General features: G+C 46.5%; 1 protein-coding gene and 2 long non-coding RNA genes across 3 annotated transcripts in view; 2 read left to right on the forward strand and 1 right to left on the reverse strand.

The window, feature by feature from the left end:
- Positions 1-15520, reverse strand: part of Prkce (protein kinase C epsilon) — a 514828-nt gene that overhangs the window by 112472 nt on the left and 386836 nt on the right. The gene's annotated exons all lie outside the window — the stretch shown is intronic.
- On the forward strand, positions 8014-10463 carry LOC126504043 (uncharacterized). Its single transcript, XR_007592473.1, has 3 exons — positions 8014-8034; positions 8591-8674; positions 9387-10463. It is a non-coding gene; the product is annotated as an uncharacterized lncRNA (long non-coding RNA).
- Positions 10559-14336, forward strand: LOC126504042 (uncharacterized). The gene is made up of 3 exons (XR_007592472.1): positions 10559-10905; positions 11075-11248; positions 14012-14336. It is a non-coding gene; the product is annotated as an uncharacterized lncRNA (long non-coding RNA).

The raw sequence follows: 15520 nt of genomic DNA on the forward strand, positions 1-15520 counted from the left end.
TTTTCTCACAGTGAGAAACTTTAACTGAGGCAGTCTGTATGCTCCAGGAAGGCAGGGGCTGTTGGTAGCTCTGCAGTGCTTCTTATGAGTTTTTTTTCTTTTTAAGGGAATTAGAAGCCCCAAAGAGAAATTTTTGTAACTCTCTCTCTCTCTCTCTCTCTCTCTCTCTCTCTCTCTCTCTCTCTCTCTCTCTCTCTCTGTCTCTCTCTCTCTTAATAAAAAGTGCTATAGAGCTGGAGACAGAGCTTAGTATGCAGGACCCTCCTGAGTTCTATATCCACTACCGCACCAACAACATTCACTAGGTGGAGGCAGAAAGGCCAGAAGTTCAATGTCACCCTAGCCTAACCCTGAGTTTTGTTTCCTATCCTCTTTGTCAGCTGGGAGCAAATCTCACACACAGTAGGTTCCTAGCGCGTCTATGCTGAGTGCTTGCATTTTTTCCCTTTTCCTTCTTCTTTCAGTTTTTCCAGACAGGGTCTCTTCGTGTAGTCCTTGCTGTCCTGCAACTCCCTCTGTAGACCAGGCTGGCCTTGAACTCACAGAGATCCCCCTGCTTCTGCCTCCTGTGTGCTGGGATTAAAGGTGGGCACCACCACTGCCCATTCCTGAGAGTCCGCCATATACCCCCATCGTTAGACACTCCAAAGGAACCGGGTGTTCCTGTGTTATTTCAGAGCAGAAGAGCTCAGTCCATTTTGAACTTTCCTTTGAGTTTTGAGTCTGCTCTCTTCCCCACACGGCTCCAATGACTCCACCGAAGCATTAACTACGCATCAAGTCGCTTTCTTCCCCCACAGGGCTCCTATGACCCCAAAGCATAGCTATTGACCTTTTGACATGTTAGGGATGCTTTCTTTCCCACATGGCTCCTATGACCCCCTCCCCACCGCAAAGCATAGCTACTGACCTTTCTACATGTTAGAGATGCTTCAAAGCAAGGCGAGCTTCCCCTTCCCTCCCTCTATTCAGTGTGGGTTGCTGCTGACCTCTGACACATTTGAGAAGGGTGTTTTGATGCAAAGGGAGAAGCTCAATCATTCTGGGAACTGCTTAATTATATAAACTGAAATCAAAAGAAAACTGGCAGGGCCAGCAGCTACTCATTAATCTCTTGGCACCCACAGAAAACAAAATCAAAAACCAACTTCCTGGTAGAGTAAGCAAATATGTTTTCTGAGGTAATCAAGGGTTTGAAAAGCCTATTCTACACCCACCTCCCTTAATCTCCCTTGACTGTCTAAAATGTTACGGTCTTATGATAGCGAGTCAAATAATAAAAACTGCAAAGAGATTATGTGTCATGGCCATTTAGGGCAAGAATAGGGAATGAATGACCAACCAGTTGGAAGGACCGCATCATGGCTCTGAAATTCCCACTGGCCTCCTTTTTCCAACTCACCCACCTTCTTGCCTTCTAAGGTGACCCCAGCTTGCAGGCTCGTTCGTCCTTGAGGTATGACAGATAAGACAGAGGCGTTCCCTCAACAGCTCGGCGGCACGTCCTGCCAAGGGGGTTTGTTTGGACACACGTTCTCCACCGTTTGTTAGCTGTTTATAAGCACAGAGATTCTATCTCGTTTTGACTTCACACGAAGGCCCAACAGGAGACTAGACTTGGAACAGTCTGCCTTTGATGAACCTGTGATGACATCAGAGCCTTCTCTAGTGTGCCCAAGAGAATCCTCTTCTTCTCTGCACTCCCACCCAGTGCTGGGGACACAAACCATAGGCTTATCCATGCTGGGCAGGTGTCCTACGATTGAGTGACACCAGTCCTTCACTCCACCTTCTAAACAACGTCATCCTACCTCACCTCACCTCACGTCCACATATTGAGGTCGGGGTTCTCAATCTGTGGGTCAAGACCCCTTGAAGGTCCAAAGGACCCTTCTACAAGGGTCGCATAAGACCACCAGAAAACACAGACATTTACATTGCAACTCATAATAGTAGCAAAATTACAGTTATGAGGGGGCAAGGAAAATAATTTTATGGTTGGGGTTCACCATAACATGAGGAACTGTATTAAAATGGTCACAGCATTAGAAAGTTTGAGAACCACTGACCGAAGGCATCAACTCAGCAGATCTTTCTTAAATATGCGGCCTGCATTTTGGTATCCAGGGGAACCAGAAAGTTACATAAGTTATGATTCTGGTATCCAGGAGCTAGGAATGTAACACAAGAAACCAGAGGGCAGTCCCATCCACTAGATGAATTCTTCAAGAGCTAAGCAGGTTGTGAAAAGCTGGGGATCTGGCCTGAATCTTCTTGGGTATTTGTCACTTAGGCCCTATCATGAACAGGTCACCATGAGAAACAGTTACATATCAAGCTGGTCTACCTATTCTCCAAAATACAAGTGTATGGTGGAACTGGTCACGGCTGTGGGATTTGGTTCAGATTCGCCTGACTTGGGGCAAAGACCAGTCCTATCTAGAACAATGTGGGGCAGAGGAGGGGAAAGCCTGGAGTAGAGAGCACAGCCCGAGACTGGAGGCAAGCAGAAATGAGCACGGGGAACAAGAGGGTAGGACCACCCCCTAAGTGATCCAATCCAAACCACCCCCAACACCCAGGAAGCCGACTCCTGAGAAACATCGTATCCATCTGGACACCAAGGTAGAGACAGACTGCAGGTGGGGCCGCAGGAGGGCTCTGAAACCCAAGTAGGAGAATGGGGATTCTAGAAAGCTTTTAAGTTGTAAAGTTACATAATTAGAGCCGACTTTAAGGGCAGTCATCTCAAAAGCAGTGCCTTAGAAGCAAGACAACTTAGAGTTGTTCTACCTTTCGGCAAGTTTGGTGATATGCGAGCATGTGTATGTGTGTGTGTGCACATGCATGTGCGTGAGTGTGTGTAAGCAGAAAACCATTCTCTCTAGCAAATTTTAAGCGTCTCATACAGCAATTGTAGGGACTAAACTACACAGAAAAGCTCTGGGATGTAATCATCTTACATTGTTGAAACTAACTCCCAATTCTGTCTCCCCTGGTCCCTGACAACCACCATCTTTCTCTCTGCTTTTATCAGCCTGAATAATTTGAATTTATCACGTAAGTGGTATCTTTGAGTTTCTCCTCTTCCTCCTCCTCCTTCTTCATCTTCTTCTTTTTTGTTTTTTGGAAAAGGGTTTCTCTGTTGCTAGGGAGCCTATCCTGGAATTTTCTCTGTAAACCAGGTTGGCCTCAAACTCACAGATATCTGCCTGCCTCTGCCTCCCAAGTGCTGGGATTAAAGGTATGTGCCACCACTGCCCAGGTAGTATTTTTCTCCTACACTTGCCTTATTAGACTTATCATAACATCCCCCAATTTTATTCTCATTTTTGGAAATAGAAAGACTTCTTTTTTAAAAGCAAATACTATTTCCTTGTACACAGTCAAGAAGACTGTTTCTCACCGCAACCATCTGTGTCAAAGAGAGTGGACCCAACCCTATTGGCAGCAAAGAGAAGATCCTTTCACAATTCTTATCATTAACTTTCTCTCAATTAGAGTTGGGTAAATGGCAAAAACTCACATTCTAGTCTACTGGGTAAAAAGATACAGACATGATAGATATAATAAGATGTTTGTTTCTAATTGTTTAACCTAAGCAGGGAGCCTCAAGTTAAAGTTCAAAGGGACTAATAGTTGGGTCAAATTGAGTCACCTAATAAAACTCAAGCAAGCATTTCCTCCTTCAGATAACACCACATTTAGTCCCAAGACCAACCTCAAACACTGTCCCCTACCCTCCCATGCTTCTGTCTGGGTGTAGAAGGTGGGGAGAGGAGAGCTGCAGTGCCTCCCAGCAGAGAACTCTTTCTTTCACAGGACCAGCAGCACCTGTAGAAACAGCTCTTCTCCAAGGCTCTGATGGTCCGCATGAACCAACCCAGCTGCGAACACCTCAGCAGTGCTGGGCACCAGAAGGATCCCTTCCAAGACTGAGGCTGCCACCACGGTCAGGCAGGAAGGGAGTGTCCTTGTTCCCAGTTTCCTCTTTGTCTGACAGATAGAGGTTAGACAGAAGCCTTGCCATCCATGAAGGACACTGTGGTGCTGATTCACGGAAGCTCTTTCTTTTTCTCCATTGTTTGATGAGCATCGTGCCCCAGCTGACCTGCCTCCTCCCAGCATCCTGGCTTCCTCCTGGTTCCACCCCACTGGAGGCCTTCTCCAGTAATTGGCACTTGTGAGGCATGGCAGCTAGCCGACATCCTCTGTCTCCAGCTACTGCTCCCTTACCCTCCAGGAAAGCAGTGAGTCTACCACACGCCGCCCCAGTCACGTCCCCAACGAGTAGCCCTGGTCATCTTGCAGAAGTTTCATGCTTTGCAATACGGCTGGAGCCTCAGAATCTGGTCTGTACATGCTGCACAAGATCGTGACACAGGCCAACTATTTATTTGATGTCGTCAAGAAATCATTTAAACAGAAAAGGAGAAAAAGGGAGTTGCTGCATTGGAGCCCATTGGAGCCAGTCATCAACTGTTGGAAGCCAAAGTGAAGCAATTATGGGATGAGCTTTATAAGTCATCCTAAACATAAGAACAAAAGTGTTGCTTGCTGTAACTTCATTCCTCAGCCTGGTCAAGTTCCACCAACGGGTTCTCCTTTTACCAACTCTGCCCATGAGCTTAGGCTATGTCCCAACAATCCTGTATCCATCTTATCTGTTCACATATGCCTTCCTGTGCTCCAACAGGACAGAACTCATGACACCTTCTATGAGTCCATATTTTAGAGCCTCAAGGCTGTAGAGTGCAGTACCGCAGTACTGAATGAGTGTCCCTAGCCTCCAGCTCCGGGATGCTGGAGATGGTCCCCACCTAAAACTAGAGTTGGTCAGAAGGCTGATGCTGTAATCCCAGAAACTCAGAGGTATCTTATCATCTCTGCCAACAGAAGACGTAACTCTCAGAGAAGTCATGCTGGAGTCCCGGGTTCTAGGAGGCTTACAAACTGAATACCATTGTCAACACACCTGCAGCTTTGGGGCTGGATCAGTCCACACCATTTTGTTGCTACTGCCTATTGTTGCCACATTCTTTATCTTAATCCTTTGTCCCCCTGCTTGCTTGCTTACCTCTATCTAGAACTGAAACCCTACTAGCTAACCCAGGCCTTTAGAGGGGCCCGTATCTATGTTAAAGTAACCTATCAGTTCAAAGGGAGGCAAACAAAAACAAAACAAAACAAAAAACAAAATGGCCAGCCACCTGGATAGTTCACCTCACAACCAGCTCTCAACACTCCAACAGCCTTTTCCCTTCTCTTTCCTTCTTAAGACTATATAAGTTCTTAGGCCCATCCTGTACCTTTTAAATTTAGAATATATTAATTTTAATTAATGTTTGATTATGACATTTTCATACATGCATATAATGCATCTTAATCACATTCACTTCCCCCTTCCCCTCCCCCTCCCACTGATCCTCTTTTCTCCTCCCAAATAGTTCCCTTTTGTGCTGTCTTTAGGGTCATTTACCAGAACTTGGGTGAGGGCTTACTTACAGGAATATGGGCAACTTACCAATGGGTACACCAGGGGAAAAAAAAAACAAGTCTGTCTTCCCCACCAACCATGAAATCCTCAGGGAGGGGCATGGCATTGGGAGCTACTTACTCCCTGCTCCATGACAGGATTGGGACCGATCTTGTGCAGGTAAGCAGAACTGCTCAGAGTTCAAGAGTCCAACAGCCAGATCATGCCCAGAAGACAACATTCCGCAACGCTCCCCCTTCCTCTCCCTCTTAGGAAATCTTTCTGCTCCCCCATCTTTTGTGATGTTCCTGGAGTCTTGCAAGGGATTCCAGAGACATCCTGTTTAGAGCTGAACATTCAGCACTTGCGGCTGCTTTTACAGACAGGCAAGGTTGGGAAGCTGACCCCAAATACAGAAGGCATATCGGTCTTTCCCCTCAGTTGTGGGAAGGGGCTACAACCTGCTTAGATGGTAGCAATTATGTTAGGGAGGAGGGGAAAGAAGCCTCCTCTTGCTTCTCTGGCTTAGTGTGACAGTCGATGTGACAGGTTGTACTTTTGAGAGCAATGACCTGCTCAACTTAAAGACCACACACATCCGCCAACATGCTGACACACACATACTGACACACACACTGACTGAGACCCACACCGGCCTACACTCCGATGCACACACACCCATACACACACACACCGATACAAGCAGACACCCTGACATACACAGTGTGCTCTCCACCACTCTTGCCTGAGTACTCTATAAAATGTAGTTTCTTGACTTAGATTGTCGTAAGGCAGATTAGATGTCTCTCCCCTCTAGCCAGGCACAAGCTTACCTCTGGTCATTCTAAACCCTTTCCATCCCTAATTTGCTCCAGAACATTCAGTTATCACCAGGTTAGCCTCTGAGGACTCTCAGAAGGCTCTCCATAAAAGCAGGCCACAGACATTAATGAAGATTTTCCCTGCGGACCCTGCTGGTCAGAGCAGGGGTCAGTGTGATATCTACAGACTTGAATTCATTCAGAGGAAGGCAAACGGGAGGGCGAAGGGAGGTCATGGCTTACAAGAGGCAATGTGGCAATGGCAAGGAAGCATTCTGCTTTAGAAGAGGACCGTCTGAAGGGAATAAGTACATGGACCATCAGACAAAAGGACCCACTGGAGGGGAACTCTCTTAAATCATTAGAAAAACTTCATGCTGCAAGGAGATTCTGTCTGTTACTGAGCCATGCTGAGACCAATGAGCAGAATAGAGTTATCAAGGCCTCTTTTGTTATGGGAGACCCAAGTTTCCTTAGAGTGCCAACACTCTGTCAACATTGATTCCTACCGCTTTGTTTTGCATGAAGTTCCTTCCAACATGAAGGGTTCTGGCCTCAGCCGGATGGTCATACTTCGGAGTTATTCACAGAGATACCCGCTGCTCATGGAGAGGCTGGACCAGACAGCCTGGCTGAGTGTCAGCATGCCTTGGGAGGGTTTTCAAGTATACAGGTTACCAGACCAGACTTCTCTCAAGAGTGCCCAGCTCTGTGGTGGCCTCTGGAATATGCATTTATGCTCGGTAACCGCTTGTGAATAGTAATGGCCGACAGCCAGTTGACTAAGCAGGGGCCAGGAAACCTTCTAACAGCAAGACTTGGTGATTCTACTTCATCCCAATCTGCTTTCTCTGATAATTTCAAATGTTAGTGAATTTAACTAGAACATAAGTGGTATGCAGTGTTCTTCTAACACAACATAGTGATAGACAGGCACCACCCTTGAAGGGACAGTTTCTACAGTAAGAGCTGTCTCCTAGAATTACCAGGGCTGTGCTGCCTGCAACTGCTTGTGTCCCTATAACCGTCCAGACAGACACTTACGCCATCAGAAAATGGAACAATGAACCCCAAATCATTAAAACTGCCCCAAGAATCCCACGCTGGAAGAAGGTGAAAAGCTGCAGGGGGGATTGTACACCACTCTGACTACTTATCGGACCACCTGATAAGACAAACCAAAGCCAAGACAATGATAGGCAGGACCACCCCTGGGACAGGACTGCCAATGCATACCTGTCCTCTGTCTGAACCTAAATTCCATGTCAGTGCCCCCAAACAGAGACCCGGGAGTTCCCGGGCCCTTTATTTGTGCCTCTTCCCACACGGCCATATTGAATACATCTCTTGATTTTGTTTTCTTATTCTAACATGTGTCTTTAATAGATGTACTGGGCACTGGTGGCTGAACACTGCTGCCAGAGCCCAAGCTTTGACCCTGGAGCTCCAGGAAGATCCCCAACAATGCTTAACACTCTACTGGGCTCAGCCAATCCACTCCAGCCTCAGTAAAGCACTGACTGTGTAACTGATACCACTACCACTCTGCATTATGTTTAGACAACTGGAAGGTTCTAGCAATCAAACCTCAGGCTTGAAATTCCTTCCAGGGCTCGATAACTGTGGTTTGACGTCAGCTGTGCTTCTCATCCTCCAGACCTGCCTTTTAGTGCAATAGACAGTGCTGTTCGGTTCCCCTGCATGGCTGCCTCAAACCAAAGGCACCGCCTCACAAAGGTGAGAAAGTGGACTTGGCATCTCCACTCTGCTCATCCCCTGCCACGCTGTGTCTGCTTGAACAGAGCCAAAATCAGAATGGGCTAATGTGAGGCGTTGGCAACACGAACCTGACACATGGATGTACACACAGAACCAAGCCCGTGGATTCGGAACACTTCGTGACATTGTTTTAGAGCTCATGGGGGCAATGTCTGTGCATGTGGAAAAACGTTTCCATAGCATTTTCCTAATACTTTCATTAGCTGGCAGGCAGAGCGTGAACTGGGGCTTTTGGGGGTTGAAGCGCTTTGGGCTCCCCATTTCTGCTCCGCTTAGTTCTGAACAGTGAGCAATGTCGTAAGATAAAGCTGTAAATATCTGATGTAATAGCACAGGACTTCTGTGAAGAATCAGAAGCGTTCTTGTACTAGTGGGAGGAGGGTCTGAATTCCCATATGTGTTTATTTAAAATATAGGAGAGCAAACTCCAGTTAGCATCACGTGTCTACAGTAGGCAGGCATAGGTGTTTGCGGAAACAGAATAAAAAACAGCCTGTGTTTGATTTGTTCACAGGCCTTTTGTTCTTAGCTGTCGGGGGAGAGTTTCAGAATGGGGATGGAGTAAAGCTTTGATATGGAGCCCAGGCTGACACTCCAGGTAGGAGGGTGGCTTCTCTCGGTGTAGAAACCCATCCTCCAGCAGATTTGTTAGAGCCATGAATTTGGAGGAGGGAATGGAAACCTAAATTGGAAGGTCTATGATCTGACTATAGGCCATGGCTGTTGGCAGCCTTTCCCCCACCAGAGCTTACCATTCCCACCTTGCCCCCGCCAGCTTTTTCCCACCCTCATCTTTACCTACATAGTACAGTGGTCCAATCCACTTCTGGCTATAGACTACTGGGGTTCGAGGCATACTTAGCTATATCCTGACTACATGATGAACTTGGCAAACTGCAGTACTGATCTCCCCACCTGTGAGATTCCATAGTAGGTACTGAATGAGAGAATATTAACATAGGTTATCTCATGGTATGTGCCTGGCTCATTAAAAGCAGAACAGGAAAGTGATGTGGAATTCCCCTCTGTATGCTGTGAACACCATGGGTTAATAAAGGAACTGCTTTGGGCCTATAGCAGAATAGGGAAGACAGAGCTAGGTGAGGAAAAACTAAACTGAATGCTGGGAGAAAGGAAGTGGAGTCAGTGAGAAACCATGGAGCCCCCGTTTATCTGGTAAGCCACAGCCTCATGGCAATACACAGATTACTAGAAATGGGCTAAATTAAGATATAAGAGCTAGCCAGTAAGAAGTTAGAGCTAATGAGTCAAGCAGTGACTTAACTAATAGTTTCTGTGTGATTCTCTAGGTCTGAGCTGCTGAGCTGCTGGGAATTGACAAGTGGCCTCCCTGCAACAAGAAAGCATAAGTTCTGAAATTTCACTGCCAAGCTGTGGCTGCATGGGCATGGACAAAGTTCAAGTCAACTGCCTTGCATTTGAGGGGGGCAAGCAGGCATTAAGATCTACATTTTACCTCAAGAAATGGAGGCGTTAGTGGCTAGGCCTAAGGTCACAACTACAGAAGCTGTTTGGCTAGAATTTGCCGCCAGGTCTCTTTGTTTCAATGACATAGCTCTTTCCATCAGACTAGAAGTCACCTTCAACATCATTCAGCAAGACTGCCAAGAAAGGTCACATTTAAATATCCAAAACTAACACGCATGGACTGAAGGGTCAAGAGTATGTGTCTAGGGATAGCCGGAAAAATCAAAATTTCACGACAAATGCTAGATAAAATGAAATGCTTCAGAACAGTGAAAATTGATTTTTAAGAGGCCATAAAACATACAAATAAGTTTATGGTTTAAACTATAAGCATCATTGTTGGTGTCTGTTTTTTTTTTTTTTACTTCATCTTTTTCTGCAAAAACATACTAAACATAAAACAACAACAACAACAACAACAGCCCAAGCCCCTCCTTATAGAAGTCCACCATGAATGCAGAGCCCTTCCCAATCCACCAGGGCCTCAGGCCAGCTTTTGGAGATTACTTCTGGCAGCAGTTACAGGGCTTCTTCAACAGTGGGTGATGGGGCAGGGTGGGGGCTCTCATGTGCCTGTAGTGACTAGCAGGTGAATGAAAACACAGAGGAGGCTGCCACAGACAATCTCCCAAGGAGACCTCCCTGCAAGGCCCCCACCTCCACCGTCATTGAGAAGAAAGCCCAACTTATCAACACGGTGCTTTCCAAACTTTAGTACATAGAAAACGCAATGGGAATGTTCCAGAAGCAGATTCCTGGAAACTATCTCCAAATTCCCAGTTTGTATGTCTAGATTGAACCCTAAAATCCTCCCTCTCTAAGCAGCTCCCAGCCAATGCAGTGTTCTCACGTAGGGCTCACACTTTAAAGGGCATAGGTTGATACCCTCATGCCCAGTCTGACAGCAATCTGATTGCAATCTGGGGGGGGAAGAAGGCATGGAGGAGGGAAGTGGGGGAGGGGAGCAGAAAAGAACAGAGCATAGTGATGGAGATATATGGAAATGTCACAATGTCATTCATTACTTTGTATGTAAATCTTAAAAAAATCTCAAGGTCCAAATCAGGAGCAGAAGGAGAGAGAGCACGAGCAAGGAACTCAGGACCGTGAGGGGGACACCCACACACTGAGACAATGGGGATGTTCTATCGGGAACTCACCAAGGCCAGCTGGCCTGGGTCTGAAAAAGCCTGGGTTAAAACCGGTCTCACTGAACATGGCAGACAATGAGGACTACTGAGAACTCAAGAACAATGGCAATGGGTTTTGATCCTACTGCACGTACTGGCTTTGTGGGAGCCTAGGCAGTCTGGATGCTCACCTTACTAGACCTGGATGGAGGTGGGTGGTCCTTGGACTTCCCACAGGGCAGGGAACCCTGATTGCTCTTTGGGCTGACGAGGGAGGGGGACTTGACAGGGGGAGGGGGAGGGAAATGGGAGGCGGTGGCGGGGAGGAGGCAGAAATCTTTAATAAATAATTAATAAAAAAAATTATTTAAAATTTTCAGTGTGACCCCTTAGAAGTCCTGACCGGAACTGATGCTCCACCCCCTCGCAACCGTTGCTTGCACTGTTGGTGCTTCTCACGGCTCCGGGGAAAGCCCTCCTTCCACTCTCCCTTCTCCCCTTGCTGATGTTGGAGGCAGCCCCGAGCCAGCTTTCCCTTGTGTGAATTAATGAAGGTGAGTGAACTGCTGGTCCGATCCTGAAGCCCACTCGGTGCCTGCCAGCCCTATGTCATACCTTATGTTCTGATAGCAAACACGGTTATCTAACCTGGTGGTATGTGTTTGGCCTTTGTGTTTTCCAAAGATGGGTTTTCTCAGTTCTTAAGTCCTGGCGTGTAATAACCGACAATTAGCAAATAGAGTTACCAACGGATGTGTTTACCGGCTCTTCATGCTACACAGGTGGTACTGTCTGGAAACACCACTTGCAAGACGCCCAGCGCAGCACCATCTTGACTCCGGGAGCCCCTGATGTGTCATTCTGAAGCCCTTCCTAGCAGAATGGGCGGGTGGGCTCCTAGCTTAAATTCCTCAAGGGGGGGGTCAACTAAACAAATGACTTTTCTTCCTTCTTGATTTGGACTAAGTTTTATATTCTTGTGTGACCCATCTTATTTATTTATTTATTTATTTATTTATTTATTTATTTATTTATTTATGAAATCCCAATGGCTGATCCTACCTGTCATGGTTGGTTTGATTGTCAACTTGTTCCATGGGGGGAAGAGGGAACCTCAATAGGGGATTGCTCCCACCAGACTGATGACCTGGTGGGCATATCTACAGGGCAGTCTCTTGACTGCTAATTGACGTAAGGGAGCCCAGCCCACTGGGAGTGATACCATCCCGAGGTAGGTTGGCTTGGACTGTCTATGAAAGGAAGCCAGCAAAGAGTGGCATTCTTCCATGGTCTCTGCCCCATTTCCTGTTCCTATGTTCCTTCTGCGTTGAGTTCCTACCTTGGCTCCCTGAGCGATGGACTGTCGCCTCCCCAAGTTGCTTATGTCACAGTGCTCTGCTACACCAACACACTACCCACCCATCGACAGTGGAAAGGGGGAGACAAACCACTGAAGGCCTTTCCGTTGTCGGCCGCACTTTCCTTCAGTTAAGTATAGGTTTAAAGTCGGCAACGCCCTTCAAGCATGGAATTAGGTAAGAAGTGTGTATTCTTTTGCAATACTGACCTAGGAGCATCTAACGTCAGGAAACCAAGCAACCACGTGAGAAGCTGAATTATTTCCAGGTGCATGTGACTTTTACTGTTCCCTTTACCTCGCGTTACATGGTCTGCCGTGTCAGGAGGATAGCTATCATCTTAGAGATGAGCAATTAATTCCTCTACCTTTAATCTCCACGATTTGCTTTGCACTGGAAGTTTTGACAAAGGCTTGTGACTACCAGGAAGTCTTCAGCAGCCCTGTGTGAGCATCTGCTAGACGCTCGCAGTAATCCCTCCAAAGCACAACCTGCCTCTTGCCTCTCTTACTCTCGGAGCATCAAGGCGTGGCAGGTCTATCCTTCACAGTTCCTGCGTAGGCTGAGCCCAAACCTGAATGCACAGAACAGGTAGAATAGACAAACAAGATTGCGGGACAGCCAGGCCCGGGCCAGCATGCAAAACTCACTGCCTTGGGCTCAGTCTATCCTCAGCCTGGCAGGGAGGACCCTTGGATGTCACCTTGGGCTGTTTTTCGCAATTTCAAACTGATGGTGTAAGTCCCCTCTTCTTCCACTACACCAAACCGCGTGAGCCAAATTGTTCTGACAGATAGAGCCTTGTGACACGGCGCCTGTCTGGCACTTATTCAAGTACAATACGATGCTATACCCCTCTCATTCTTTCATACACGATGGCAACTGACTTTATTCACGCTGCTGACACACCTTGTCGCTGTGTTGCGTGCCACTCCTCCTAATATGGGGGTATTAAGAACCAACTGGAAATTTATCTTTTGATAGGAATACATCACTTGGATAATTAATAGCCAATTCAAATGCATATGCATCCAGTTTTAAATAATTAATAGCCTACATTCTTGAGCGCCTCAGTCACGTCCACCTATTTTGCAAGTAACGCAATTAAAAATGACTCATCTTCGGTATCATGTAGACCGTCTACCTGGCAGCAATAGAGCAGTTCTAACTCCCGGCCATGTAAAGAAGCCGTGGTATTTTTCTGAATGTCCACGGAACACGAGTCGGGCCATCGGTAGTTGCCTTTTGTCATGTGTCTCTGTTAAGATGAGATAAAACTTTGCCAACTTGGTCAAAATAGAAGCCCCAACCAAAACAACAGTCAGCAGGCACTTCCCGCTAACCCTAAGGCAGAACTTGCCACCGAATTAACTATTCCATCCTATCAATGAAGCCCGGGATGTAGTTCCCACGGACCTATCACCAAAGGTCAGCCAATGACAACAGCAGCTTGCAGCTTACCAACACAGAGAAAAACGTCTGCTGAATCGTGGTCACCCAAAAGGGAAATTTATTAGAGGGACAGAGAGATGAGTTCGTAGACTGTACCCTGTGCACTGGAGATAACCTATTTTCACCATCCATTTGGACAAAACGCAACGGGTGATAATAAGGTTGCTGGATGATTTTATGTCTAGTGTTCATAACTGCAGGATAGTTTCCTGGCCCCTTTGTGAAGTCCCACTCTCTCTTGTCTATTCCCATTCATAAATCTGAGGGGAGAGAATGGAAGGGAAAGAAGGTGAGCATCAGACACGGCATGAGACAGTTGACTCCTAGTCCTCACTATTGGAGGTGACTATAACTAAACTGGCATTCTCATGGTGTGCTGGCCAAGAGACAGAGATTCATCAAGACAAAGGGAAGGATGCTCACAGATGCTTCCCCTTCACCCGATGCTATAGGAGCATCATTCTGCAGCCCTGACGCCCTTCCCTTCTTTCATGTCCTTTCCTCTAGGCCGCAGCCTGCTACCCCACCCTCTCTCAGAGAAAGGCTAAGATCCACACGGAAAGTGGGCCATCATCACCTAGCCCTTTGGAACATTGTACAACAGCAGAATCTGGAGTAACTCTGGACCTTCGCAGACAGGCAAAGGAGGAAGGCCACAGTCTTCAAAGTCACCCTCAGCTCCATCTGCATGAGGCAGGAGCAAGCAAGCTTTTCGGACAGACAGTCAGCGGGTCTATTCTAGTTTCTAAACTTGGGAGAATATCATTGGGAGGATGTTTTCCTGGAATCAGCACTGGGACTCAAAATATTTATGATCACCTATGGATTAGAATACAATACAGTTTTTTTATGATAACTTTTTTATTGGAAAGTAGCTTGATTCCTTCCTTCCTTCCTTCCTTCCTTCCTTCCTTCCTTCCTTCCTTCCTTCCTTTCTCTTTCTTTCTAAAATGTTTCTGATCCCTTAAGGGCTAGAGAGATGGCTCAGGGGTTAAGAGCACTTTTGTTCTTTTAAGAGAACCAAGTTCAATCCGCAACATCTACATCTATATGGGGCAGCTCACTCTTGCCTATAATCCCAGCTCCAGGAAAATCTGATGCTCTCTTTTGGCCTTTAAAAGCAACACACACACACACTATATATATATATATATAGTGCCCTCTAAACTAATTTATGTTACCAGTTTCAGGCCAACAATGTGGCATTTGCTAGTTCCCACTGTTTGAACTCTGATCAACACCAGAGCATAAACACTGCCTGGAAAATGTCTCCCTAATTCTATCTAATCTAGAAAAGAGATAGCATTGGGGCAGATTTAGCTCCAGGTGTAGCCACTGATGCTAATCTGACTCCCTGGGCTGGGTTTAAACCTTTGTTTGCTAGGACTGACCTTCCATTATCATCACATACCGAAGAAAGCACTGGTACCAAGAAATCTGATCAGGTGGTGCTGCCAAAGAGTAAGCAAGGACCACGTTGCTAAGGAAAATTCAGGCACCAGGATGTTTAGGCAAAGGAATGAGACTGTGTATTTAATGGCAGTTAATGGTTTTCATAGACAATTTGAGGACTCAAACCCAGGGCAGTTATTCACAAAGGAAGAGAGACTCTTCCTTTAATTAACATTAAGAAAGTTAAATCCCAGCAGGCAGTGGTGCACACCTTTAATCCCAGCACTCCGGAGGCAGAGATAGGTGGATCTCTGTCATTTCGAGGCCATCCTGGTCTACAGAGCAAGTTCCAGGACAGGCTCCAAAGCTACACAGAGAAATCCTGTCTTGCAAAACAACAACAACAACAACAACAACCAAAAAAATCAAACAAGCAAAAGAGTACGCCCCCCTCCCCCTCCCCCGTTCCTTAATGAGTCTTCTCACAAGTTTGATAGGAAAATGCTGTTCCTGTTTATAGACAGAAAGAGGGATCACCAATGACAGAAACAGAGGGGAACCTCTGACCAAACACTTGCCAAAGCCTTCCTTGTTGGAGATGGTCTCAGTGACTGAGTTATCTGT

The sequence above is a fragment of the Alexandromys fortis genome, unplaced genomic scaffold (genome assembly GCF_014885135.2).
Source record: "Alexandromys fortis isolate MF-2015 unplaced genomic scaffold, M_Fortis_MF-2015_v1.1 scaffold_42, whole genome shotgun sequence".
In the NCBI taxonomy this organism is placed as follows: Eukaryota; Metazoa; Chordata; class Mammalia; order Rodentia; family Cricetidae; genus Alexandromys; species Alexandromys fortis.